The sequence below is a fragment of the Tamandua tetradactyla genome, chromosome X, assembly GCF_023851605.1.
Source record: "Tamandua tetradactyla isolate mTamTet1 chromosome X, mTamTet1.pri, whole genome shotgun sequence".
NCBI lineage: Eukaryota > Metazoa > Chordata > Mammalia > Pilosa > Myrmecophagidae > Tamandua > Tamandua tetradactyla.
The window spans coordinates 15,195,256-15,206,291 of NC_135353.1; the positions used below are offsets into that span (position 1 = coordinate 15,195,256).

Below are 11,036 nucleotides of genomic sequence, written 5' to 3' on the forward strand. Positions count from 1 at the left end.
CATTTTTCCTTTCATTGCTTTTTCAAATTGAATGCACAGCCATCCCCTGACTGGCATATGCTATTGTGCCATGCAGCACTTCTTCCTAGCCCCTTCCATTACCCTGTTTTATGCCACTCAAACCTGTAATTATCCTTCTGGATACTTCTTTGGCAGCTAATAAAAGGATTTTGCAGACTCAGGCTGCCATGGCTCTTCAGTAGTTACATATAATTCAACTGCTATGTCAGTTTCTACATATGTTCACTGCTCACCTGTTGTTTTTAGCACCAGAACCTTTCATTTTTCTCTGTTATGTTTTACCTGTGTTTTAGTTTAACTTATTTCAGAATGAGAACTCAATCAATGTGACATATGGACATGGCTTGAGCTTGAAAACATTTCCATCCTATACTTACAAATACACATCAATTCAGGTTGAACAAGTGTACTCTATTTTGTTAAACTGAAGCAAACAGTTTTCTTGTTTGTTGCAATCACATTAGTCTTTCAAAATTCTGCCAAAAAGATGCTTTTACTCAACTCTTTGTGCTATTATCTCATGGCAAACTTTCTAACCAAGTATATAGTTACCCTGAGGGCCTAAGAGAAGTGCTGTATAGAGAGTAGTTCAACTTCAAAGCTGAACCATCTTGGGAACTTAACTGATGACAGGGGGTTCCATCTCCAAATGTTCATTTTGTTGTATATTCTAAAGACCCAGACATAGCCTTGTTTTCCCCAGTTTATGTCATTTGAAACTGGATTTGCTTTATCCAGTAAAGATGAAATGGTTTTAGTGCAAGAATTGGGTGTAGGTCCAGAAAATATTATTTGTGTAAGTCGATGCAAGCATCTCAGATAAAGTATATAGAAAAATTGGAGTGAATATCATGACATGTGACAATGAAACTGAATTGAAGAAAATTTCATGTAATCATACAAATGTTAAGGTCTTACTACATATTGCAACAAAAGATAATATAGGAGGTGAACAGAAACATGAAGTTTGACACTATACTGAAGAACTGTAGGCATCTCTTGGAATGTGTAGAGGAACTTGATGTCCAAATAATTGGGGTTAAATTTCATGTTTTGCATGCTTGCAAAGTATCTAAAGTGTATGTACATGCTCTGTCTGATGTAAGATGTATGTTTGACATGGCTGGAGAATTTGGCTTCAAGGTGAAAATTTTGATCACTGGGGGAGCTTAACAGGAACAGAATTTCAGTTAGGAAAGGTTAACCATGATACCAATCTGTTGTTGGTTACCTTCTTTCCTAAAGGCTTTGCCATTAAGTTAATTTCATTACTTGGAAGTTACTTATGTCTTCTGCATTTATACTCGGCAGTTAAAATTATTGTAGGGAAAGCTGTTGAAGATGATAAATTTTCCTCTGGAGTAGGAAAAAAACGTAAGTGATGGCCCAACCTTTATGCATTATACGAATGATGGTGCTTACGATTCTTTTGCAAGTAAACTGGCAGAGGACTCAAGTACTGCAGAAGTTCACAAGAAATAGAAGGAAGATAAGCTACTGTTTACAAGCAGCCTTTGAGGTCCAGCCTGTGATGAACTTGATCAAATTGTGGAAAGCTGTCATTTTCCTGAACTAAATGTGGGAGATTGGCTTATCTTTAATAATTTGAGAGCAGATTCTTTCCATGAACCATATGATTTTTTAAAACTTTTTTTGTTGTATAATATAATAGATATACAAAGCTGAGCAAGAAAAAAAAACATAGTTTTCAAAGCACTCTTCAACAAATACTTTACAGAACAGGTCCCAGAGTTTGTCATTGGCTACCATACCATCATCTCAAATTTTTCCTTCTAGCTGATCTAGAACATAGGATGCTAGAAAGAATCAATATATATTTTTTTACCATCACAATCAACTTTTTTCTTTCTTTTTTGTGAAAAATAACATACATACAAAAAGCAATAAATTACAAAGCACATTGCAACAGTTAGTTGTAGAACATATTTCAGAGTTTGATATAGGTTACAATTCCACAATTTTAGGTTTTTACTTGTAACTGCTCTAAGACATTGGAGAATAAAAGAAATATCAATATGATGATTCAGCAATCATATTCATTTGGTAAACACTAGCTTATCTGTATAAATCCACCATCACCTTTGATATTTCTCCCACTCTTTAAGGGTGTTTGCACTATGCCCATTCTTTCTTTTACATGTTGGAAGGGGCTGTCAATAAAAGGGGTAGGGAGATGGAACTAGCTGTGTTCTGGAGAGGCTGGGACCTCTAGGTTTCAGCACTTATATGCCATGAGTCATATGCTTTTAAACATTTTCAGTGACCAACTATTTACTACATGATGTCATTTAATAATTGGTATGAGAAATAAGATGCTGTAATTGTTTCAGACATAATGATGAAGAACTTTTCTTTGTGCCTTCTTGAATTCAATTGAGTCAAGAAGATGGTCTTTCCACTGAAGCTTAAACAGACATAATACTTCTTTAGATCTGAAGCTGCAGATTACACTTGTCTGGTCAACATCCCAGTGTGGAAAAATTTGAACATTCTTACTCTATTTTATTGGAAACAAAAATTATTAGTAACAGGTATTTGGAACAAAATAAAATCAGCTTTCAGCTATAATTCATTAGGGGTAATGGGAGATTTAGATAATGTATCCAGATTTAAGCTTCCTAGTTTGCTCTATCCCTAAGTGTTAAAAAATTATGCAACAAAATGGATGATTTCATGAAGATGGAAACCCATTGTGGTAGTTAGATTCAGGTGTCAACTTGGCTAGGTGAAGGTGCCTAGTTCTATTGCTGTGGACATGAGCCAATGGCATATGAACGTCATCTGTTGCTGATTACATCTGCAGTCAGCTAGGAGGTGTGCCTGCTACAATGAATTATGTTTGATTTAATTGGCTGGTGCTTAAATGAGAGAGCTCAATGTAGCACAGCCCAAGCAGCTCAGCATACCTCATCTCAGCACTTGTAGCTCAGCCCAGGCCTCTGGAGATGCAGAAAGAAATCACTCCAGGGAAAGTTGTTGGAACCCAGAGTCCTGGAGAGAAGGCCAGCAGAGATCACCTTGTGCCTTCCCACGTAAGAAAGAACCTCAGTTGAAAGTTAGCTGCCTTTCCTCTGAAGAAGTATACATTAACTAAATAAATCCCCTTTTATTGAAAGCCAATCCATCTCTGGTGTGTTGCATTCCAGCAGCTAGAAAACTAGAACAAATTTGGTAACGAGACTGGGGTGCTGCTGTGGTTTGCAAACACCAAATATATTGGTTTTTTTGATGGCTAAAGGAAAGATTTTGGAGGAACCATGGAGAGAATGATGGAGATGTCCTGGAGTGCTTGAAGAGACTGTTGGTGTAAATGCCAATCTGGACAAGGGGGGGACACAAAAGTGGCAAATTGGAATTTGCAGAGTGAGAACCATGGAAACTTGGGTCTGAAGCCAAGAAATCTCGGCTAGGAGAGTGAACCCACCAATATATATGGAGAGGGTGAGTTTGCCTTGAGGGCAGAGGATGAGTCTCCCATTGTCAACAAGTGTTGTGCCAGTTCAGGCTTTTGAGAAGGTACAAACATGCTTCTTGGGGACTATGGAGAGCCTGGCTGGCACCATATGGAGGGGTTGAGCATGTGCCCTGGAAATGGCAGAGAGCCCAGGTGTGGCCCCAATGCCTGGAGATAGTGGAGCTGAGAAAAAGGTGGTCTCTTCAATGTTCCCCAAGGTTGGTTTGGAAAGAGGCGGGCCACTGCATAGGCCCTTGGAAAGGGTGGGGCTGCCACTTTCTAAAGCTAAAGGATAAATGACTTTCAGACTTTGAAATCCCCTTTTACTGAAAGCCAATCCATCTCTGGTGTGTGGCATTCCAGCCGCTAGCAAACTAGAACACCTGTTAATTGCTTCCACATTAAATCATTTACATATAAGTGTACAATTATTATACTAAAGATTCATGTTTAAAAAGTCTTTGACAATTGGGCGGGCCGCGGTGGCTCAGCGGGCAAAGTGCTTGCCTGCTATGCCGGAGGACCTCGGTTCGATTCCCGGCCCCAGCCCATGTAACAAAAACGGAGAAACAGAATACAATAAAAACAAGAAAATGTTTAAAAATGTTTCCCTTTCTTCCTTCCTTCCTTCCTTCTATCCTTCCTTCCTTCTCTCTGTCTTTCCTTTAAAAAAAAAAAAAAAAAAAAAAAAAAAAAAAAAAAAAAGTCTTTGACAATTAATGTCTTTTACCCAGTGTGCTGGTTTGAAAGGATTTATGTACCCTAGAAAAGCCATGTTTCAATCTTAATCTTGTGGTAGCAACTGTTTCTTCTAATCCCTATTCAGTACTATAGTTTGGAAACTTGACTAGGTGATCTCATGGAGATGTGACTTGATCAGTTTTGGGTATTAAACTTGATAAGATGGAGGCGTGTCTCCACCCATTCTACATGCTTCTTGATTAGGTTACTGAAATCCTATAAAAGTGGAGATATTTCAGAGAGAGTTCCCTTTTGAGAACAAGGAGAGAGCTGCAGAACCACGACAGAAAGATGAGAGAACCACAGAGTCCACCAGCCAGCAACCTTTGGAGATGAAGAAGGAAAATGCCTTCCAGGAAGCTTCATGAAATAAGAGGCCTGGAGAGAAAGCTAGCATATGCCACCATTTTTGCCATGTGCCTTTCCAGTTGAGAGAGAAACCCTGAACATCATCAACCTTCTTGAACCAAGGTATCTTTCCCTGGATGCTTTAGATTGGACATTTCTATAGACTTGTTTTAATTTGGACAATTTCACAGCCTTAGAACTGTAAGGTAGCAGCTTATTAAATTCTTTTTAAAAGCTGTTCTGTTTCTAGTATATTGCATTCTGGCAGCTAGCAAACTAGAACAACCAGGTATATCAAATATTAGTGGAAGACCAGTGTGACTTCACTAGATATGTTTTCTGTGTTTAGAATATGTAAATTTATGCTTTGAACTGTAGTTTAATATATGTATATTGCATCACAAAAGCAGATCATTTAAATGTTGATAAAAATAGCATACCTGCCCCTTTCCTGAACTCTTACAAGAGATAATGTGTATGTATGTATGTATATATATATATATATATATATATATATATATATAATATAAAGAATCATAAATAGATTACTATACAAATGAATTCTATAGGCATTCTCAAGAGATAATGATTAAGTTTTTGGTAATTTTAATCCCTGTACCCATTGAACTGTATCCTAGTACTATAAAATAAAGAAGTCATTCTTAGAGCATACTGGCCAGGAGAAACTAAAACAAGGAAAAGTATATTTTGAAAACCTCCCCTCTTGAACTAAATACCTTTAAATGGTCTTAAGTTAAAAGCTCTTCATATTCACTAGATGTGCTTCTACAAAAGCCATGGTTAGGCTCTGTTATCTTCTTTCCAACATGAGGTCTGTTTCAGTTTGCTAAAGCTACTGGAATGCAATCTATCAGAAATGGGTTGGTTTTTACAAAGTGGATTTCTTAATTTACAATTTACAGTGTTTAGGCTGTGAAATTGTCCAAGTTAAAGTCATCAGCAGGATGATTCCTGGACTCTAAGGACAGGCTGCTGGCATCTGGGACTCCTCAGTCACATGGGAAGACACATGGCTGGTGTCTGCTGGTCCTTCTCTCCTGGGTTTTATTGCTTTTAGCTTCTGGCTGTTCCATTGCTCAGCTTCTCTGTATGATTCTCTGAGTTTCATGTATCTTACCTTTTGTGGGGCTTTTCTCCTCTTATAAAGGAGTCCAGCAAGACCTACCACCCTGGAGCAGGCCTCAACTGAAATAACCCCACCCACCATAGTTCTGCACCCATAGGAATGGATCAAAACAACATAATCTTTTCTGGGGTACACAATAACTCCCAATTATCATAAGGTCTAACTTATCTAATGGATAACTTTCTTTGTCTGAATCAGTGGCACCAACATCCCATGGATGAAGGCATCATTTTACCAATTTCAGTTGCTGTGGAAGGCAAAGATGAGGAAGATTTGGGGCAAAACCCAGTAAGTATATACCTTATATTCCTCCCAATCCTTTTAATTCTTTGGGCACCGTTGTTGACAGTTCTGAAGCACTTAGGTAATATTTGAATTTGTAGTTTAAAAATGAAGATCCATTTCAGGGCTCTGGCCAAGAGAGGTTGAATCATGTGAGAATTGCCTGGCAGTAGTCTTTCTCCACTGCATTTTTTACCTTCAGACAGAATACATGGATCTGTTTAAGTGGAAGTATTGTGCTTTAGTTTTTCAATGTGGCTGGAATGCAATATACCAAAAAAGGAATAGCTTTTTAAAAGGGAATTTATTAAGTTACAAATTTACCATTCTAAGGCCATAAAAATGTCCAAACTAAGGCATCCAGAAGAAGATAACTTGACTCAAGAAAGATTGATGTCTGTCACATGGTAAGACATATGGTTGGTGTCTACTGGTTTTTGTTTTAGTTCTGTTGCTTCCAGCATCTGATGCCAGGGGTTTCCTCTCTAACCCTCTCTGGGCCTTCACTTAGCTATTCTGAGATATAACTCTGGGTTTTAGCTTGCTTATGACCTCATGGGAAGGCACATGGTTATGCCTGCTGGGGTCTGCACCTCCAAACATCTGTTTCTAGGTGTCTGCTCTCTATGTAAGTACTCCAGCCCTCTCTAAATGCCCTTGTGTCTGTTGACTCTGAAGCAACTGTGTTTTCTCCAAAGTGTCTTCCCTTTTAAAGGACTCTGGTAAACTAATCAAGATTCCCCCTTGCTTGGGCAGTCACATCTCCATCTAATCAAAGGTTTACACTCACAATTGGGTGTGTCACATCTCCATGAAAATATCTAATCAACAATTAACACCCACAATTGCTTGGGTCAATCTTCAGGGAATCAATCTAACCAAAGGTTTCCAACCTACAATATTGAATTGGGATTCAAGTACATGGGGTATACAATCATTTCAAACTGGCGCACGTTGTATATACTTCTCACTTTGGATTATTAATGGTAATAGGGATAAAGAAAAAAGGAAATCGATATATATATATGATTTACAAACCTCTTTTGAAACTGCAGTTCAATGTCCTTTCCCTTTAACCTTTATAAGAACCTATAAGATTGCTCTGAATGAATAGGCAGACAATTTGTTCCATTAATTTCCTCTCCCAACCTTCTAGTGAAGGTTACATTGAGGCCTCTAAGTGGCCAAAGAACAGCCACAGAGAAATAAGGAGTACACAGAGAAATAGAAATATTGAATTACTGCCCTTTAGACTATTAAACCTTGACTATTCATTTCTCTTTGCTCTTTTAATTACCCCTTTTATTTCAGAACTTTCTTTCATATAACTTTAATTTTTGGGGGCACAGTAATCATCATGGTCAAATGTTCTTTGCCCCTATTCATGTCCCATTGCATGTAACTCCAGTATTGATAAATGTGATATAGTCTCACTAAACATAGCCTTTTAAATTTCACATTTAAAATAAGCTAATACTTCATGTGTCTTTCTTTACCTGTCTTATTTTCCAGGGCATATCATAAGATACTATTGAGGTTTTTGATCTTCTTGCTGTCTAGGGACTTGGAGCAAAGTCAAAGAAAGTAAAAGTGTGGGGGCAAAAGACAGAAAATGCTAGAGATAATTTTGAAAAAGGGGACCATTTCTATTCTGTTTTTATAAAAAGGCATATAAGTTCACATCTGGGAATCTTATCTTTTGCTTTTTCACATTCTTAGTTTTTATCATATATTCTGGTCTTATGAATTAGAGAGTATGAAATTTTTCTGTATATAAACCATTTATTGAAAACTTAGGAAATTATAGGTGCTGTGGGAATACAACTGAATTAGACTACAGGGTTCCTGCTCAAAATAAATCCAAAAACTACAGAGGAAGTTGAATATATGTATAAAATGCAACCAAAAATATGAAAACAGCGGAAGACCAACTACTATATACTACACAAAACTTTTATATGACAAGTAGTCTTCCACTTCAAGTATGGCAGAATATTGTCTGAAGATCCCTGCTACTGCAAAGTAACTAATTCTGCATGAGGTTCTCATGAAATATTTTAGTTCTCAAGTGAGGGAATTCTCCTAGTTCTCTTTCCCACCAAAGCACAAGAACTGAGCTAAGTACATGGAGAATTTAATCCAAGTAAATACCAGAAGGAAGGGTTTATTGAGAGAACGTGCTAATGTCAGCCACACGTGGAGAGGCTAAGCCTTGGGCCAGTGTCAAGATGATTCCCACATTACATTGAGAACCTCTAAGGCTAATGTAGTCCCAGATCAGCAGCATCTCTGGCACCAAGTGCAGACAAACACAAAAGCACATTAGGAGAAAAGTGTTTCCAATTTATTTCCTGGGGTTCCCACATGTTAAGATCCACCCAATATTAACATGTAATCAAAGATTGTCCAACACATAAAAAAATAAGACATAATGAGTCAGCACAGGAACACAAGTAGCAGATTTAAATCCCAAAGGTTTTGCATATTAGATTTATATGACAGAGTGTAAAATAGCTCTCAGGAAATAGTTAAAGAAATAAAATATGGAATTACAAAAAATGAGCAGGCAATGAGCAACCATGAAAAATGGTCATAAGTGTTTGAAACCGAATGGATTAGAACTTGTAGACATGGAAATAGTATATTATTTCAAAAATAAAAATGACTAAATGAATATATTAACTAGAAGACTAGACATATAAGAAGAAAAATTAGTATTTTGGAAGACAGTTCTGAAAAAATTATGCTGAGGCAAAGAAATTGAGCAGTATGGAGAGCAGAATGCCTGATACATTTCCAACTGGACTAATAGAAACAAATAATGGGAGAAACTGGGAGATAAATATTATGAATAATGGCTAAAGTTTAACAAAACTGATGAAAGACATAAATTTGAATAATCAATATGCTCAGGATATACAATTCAGAATAGAATTAAGAAAAAGCAATCAACACTTAGACATATGTAAGTGAAATGGCAAAACATTAGAGCCAAAGAGAGGAATCTAAAAAGCAACCAAAGAAAAAAAAAAACCCAAAAACCAAAACACAAACATATAGTCTATCAAGTAACCAAAATTGATTGACAGCAAAGCTTTTATTGTCAACAATAGATGCCAAAATACAGTGAGATGATATTGTCAAAGTACTGACAGAAAATAACTAGAATTATGTGTCAGTTATTCTGTTGGAATGTACATGAATTATATAATTTGATACCCTCAATGACTGGGTGACAGTATTAATCTCTCCAAGAGTTGAATGGTTGTTGAAATGAATCCTCTCATTTTCCAAAGGCATAGTTCTAGCTTACAGTAGAAGTGGTGGGAACCAAGATCTGTCTACCCCCCCATACTCTTCCCTTTGTACAGTGTTATCTCCCATCTAAAGAGGTAGTATAATTAATTCCTTTTGAGTAGAGGTTAACTGTACTCAACTCTATGTTCAACCATCTTAGCAACAACGTTTGTTTAATCTTACAAGGACTGTTTATAAAGTGTTTTCAAGAAATGCAAAAGATAAGATGTGCTAGATAAGATAGGGTAGAAGAAGCTGCTCAATTGTCCTAATACATATTCCTGGGTAGACCTCTTGCCATCAATGTCTTGGCTTTAGTCCTTACTATGGCCACAAAATTAAGTGAATCTTGCAGCCAGTGTTATGCTGCTTTTCAACATTTGTACAGCAAAAACAAACAAACAAACAAATGGGCAACTCTTACTCAAAACTGGTGGTTAACACTGAAGAAGAGTTTTTCTTCCTTGGGGCCTAAGAAACCCTATTACTAATATCTTCTTGGACAGCCACCTCAAGACACACACGTACACATAAAGAATCAGATATAATCGTTTATATTAAGGGAGGGAGATCACTTCAGTGGAACATCTAGAAAAACTGTAGGCAAAACCAGACTTAATTCTAGTAAAAGAACATCATGTAACACAATAATATCATTAAGGTAAGTTCATTTCTAAGAGTAAAGTGGATCCCTTTCCAACTATCATTTCACATAAGCAAATAAAGTGATAAAGTGTTATAATGTTAAGGGTTAAAGAAGGCAATTTTAATATAAAATCAATGCATAATAAATTTGGAAACATCAAATACTGAGGTCAAATTCTAAAAATTTAATCTTTTCTTTTATTTTTCATTAGCAACTTTTTGACACATAGGCATGAAAACACAGGAAGGAGTTTCAACAATTTGGGGGAGCTGGGAATAACTGAAGGTGGCTTAGTTTAGCAGCTGTCCTTAGATAAACACAGAAATTACTGACAACTTGCATCAACTTATTTTTGTTTAATTTTGTTTGGTAATCTTTAAATCAACATTTCTTGAATACAAGATCTACAGAAAGATTGCACAGTCTTATAATTGGAATAGATTTGAATATAAAGTAATGGTTTTATATTCATACTGTTCAAATCCCATTGTGGAATAGCACTATATTTTTTTAGGGGAAAAAAATGTCATTCCATAGCTGAAATGAAAAAAAAATGGAGAAAATTGTCTTATTTGTTTGGAGGTCACAGAGACTCCATCAAATACTTTGCTTTCTTGTGCAGATGAAATGTAAACTAAGTCTTCATTTAAAAATATAGCAGAAAGAGTATTTATCTCCCAGATGTTGGGAAGGATTTAACATTTTAATAGTCTTTGAAAGCAACATTAATTTCCTGGGAATATTATTATGCACTTACCTTATTTGTTGCTGGAAATCTCCAATGTTTAATTATTTCTTGCTTTTTGAAACAAGATAATACTTTTTAAGCTAGTTTTACTTTATTTCTGATAAAGATGAAAGATGGAGTGTGAATACATTTTCTCTTTCATAGATGCTACTTTGAAAACTTTGAGAATTATCATGGGATGGTTTATTTTTGTGTTTGAAATTAAATCATCATTTTGGGGGAGAGTTAATGCAGAGACCAGGTAAAATATACACTTCTAGTTCTTCCCAAAAATTTTACTGCAAAGGTCAACAAAGGAAGAGCTGATTCTCTTGACCCTTCTAGGCTGAAT

The 11,036-nt window shown here is 36.3% G+C and overlaps 1 pseudogene; it reads left to right on the plus strand.

Annotated features, from left to right (window-relative positions):
- The first annotated feature begins 981 nt into the window (after positions 1-981).
- Positions 982-2,451, plus strand: LOC143670834 (antizyme inhibitor 1-like; annotated as a pseudogene).
- Positions 2,452-11,036: the final 8,585 nt, after the last annotated feature.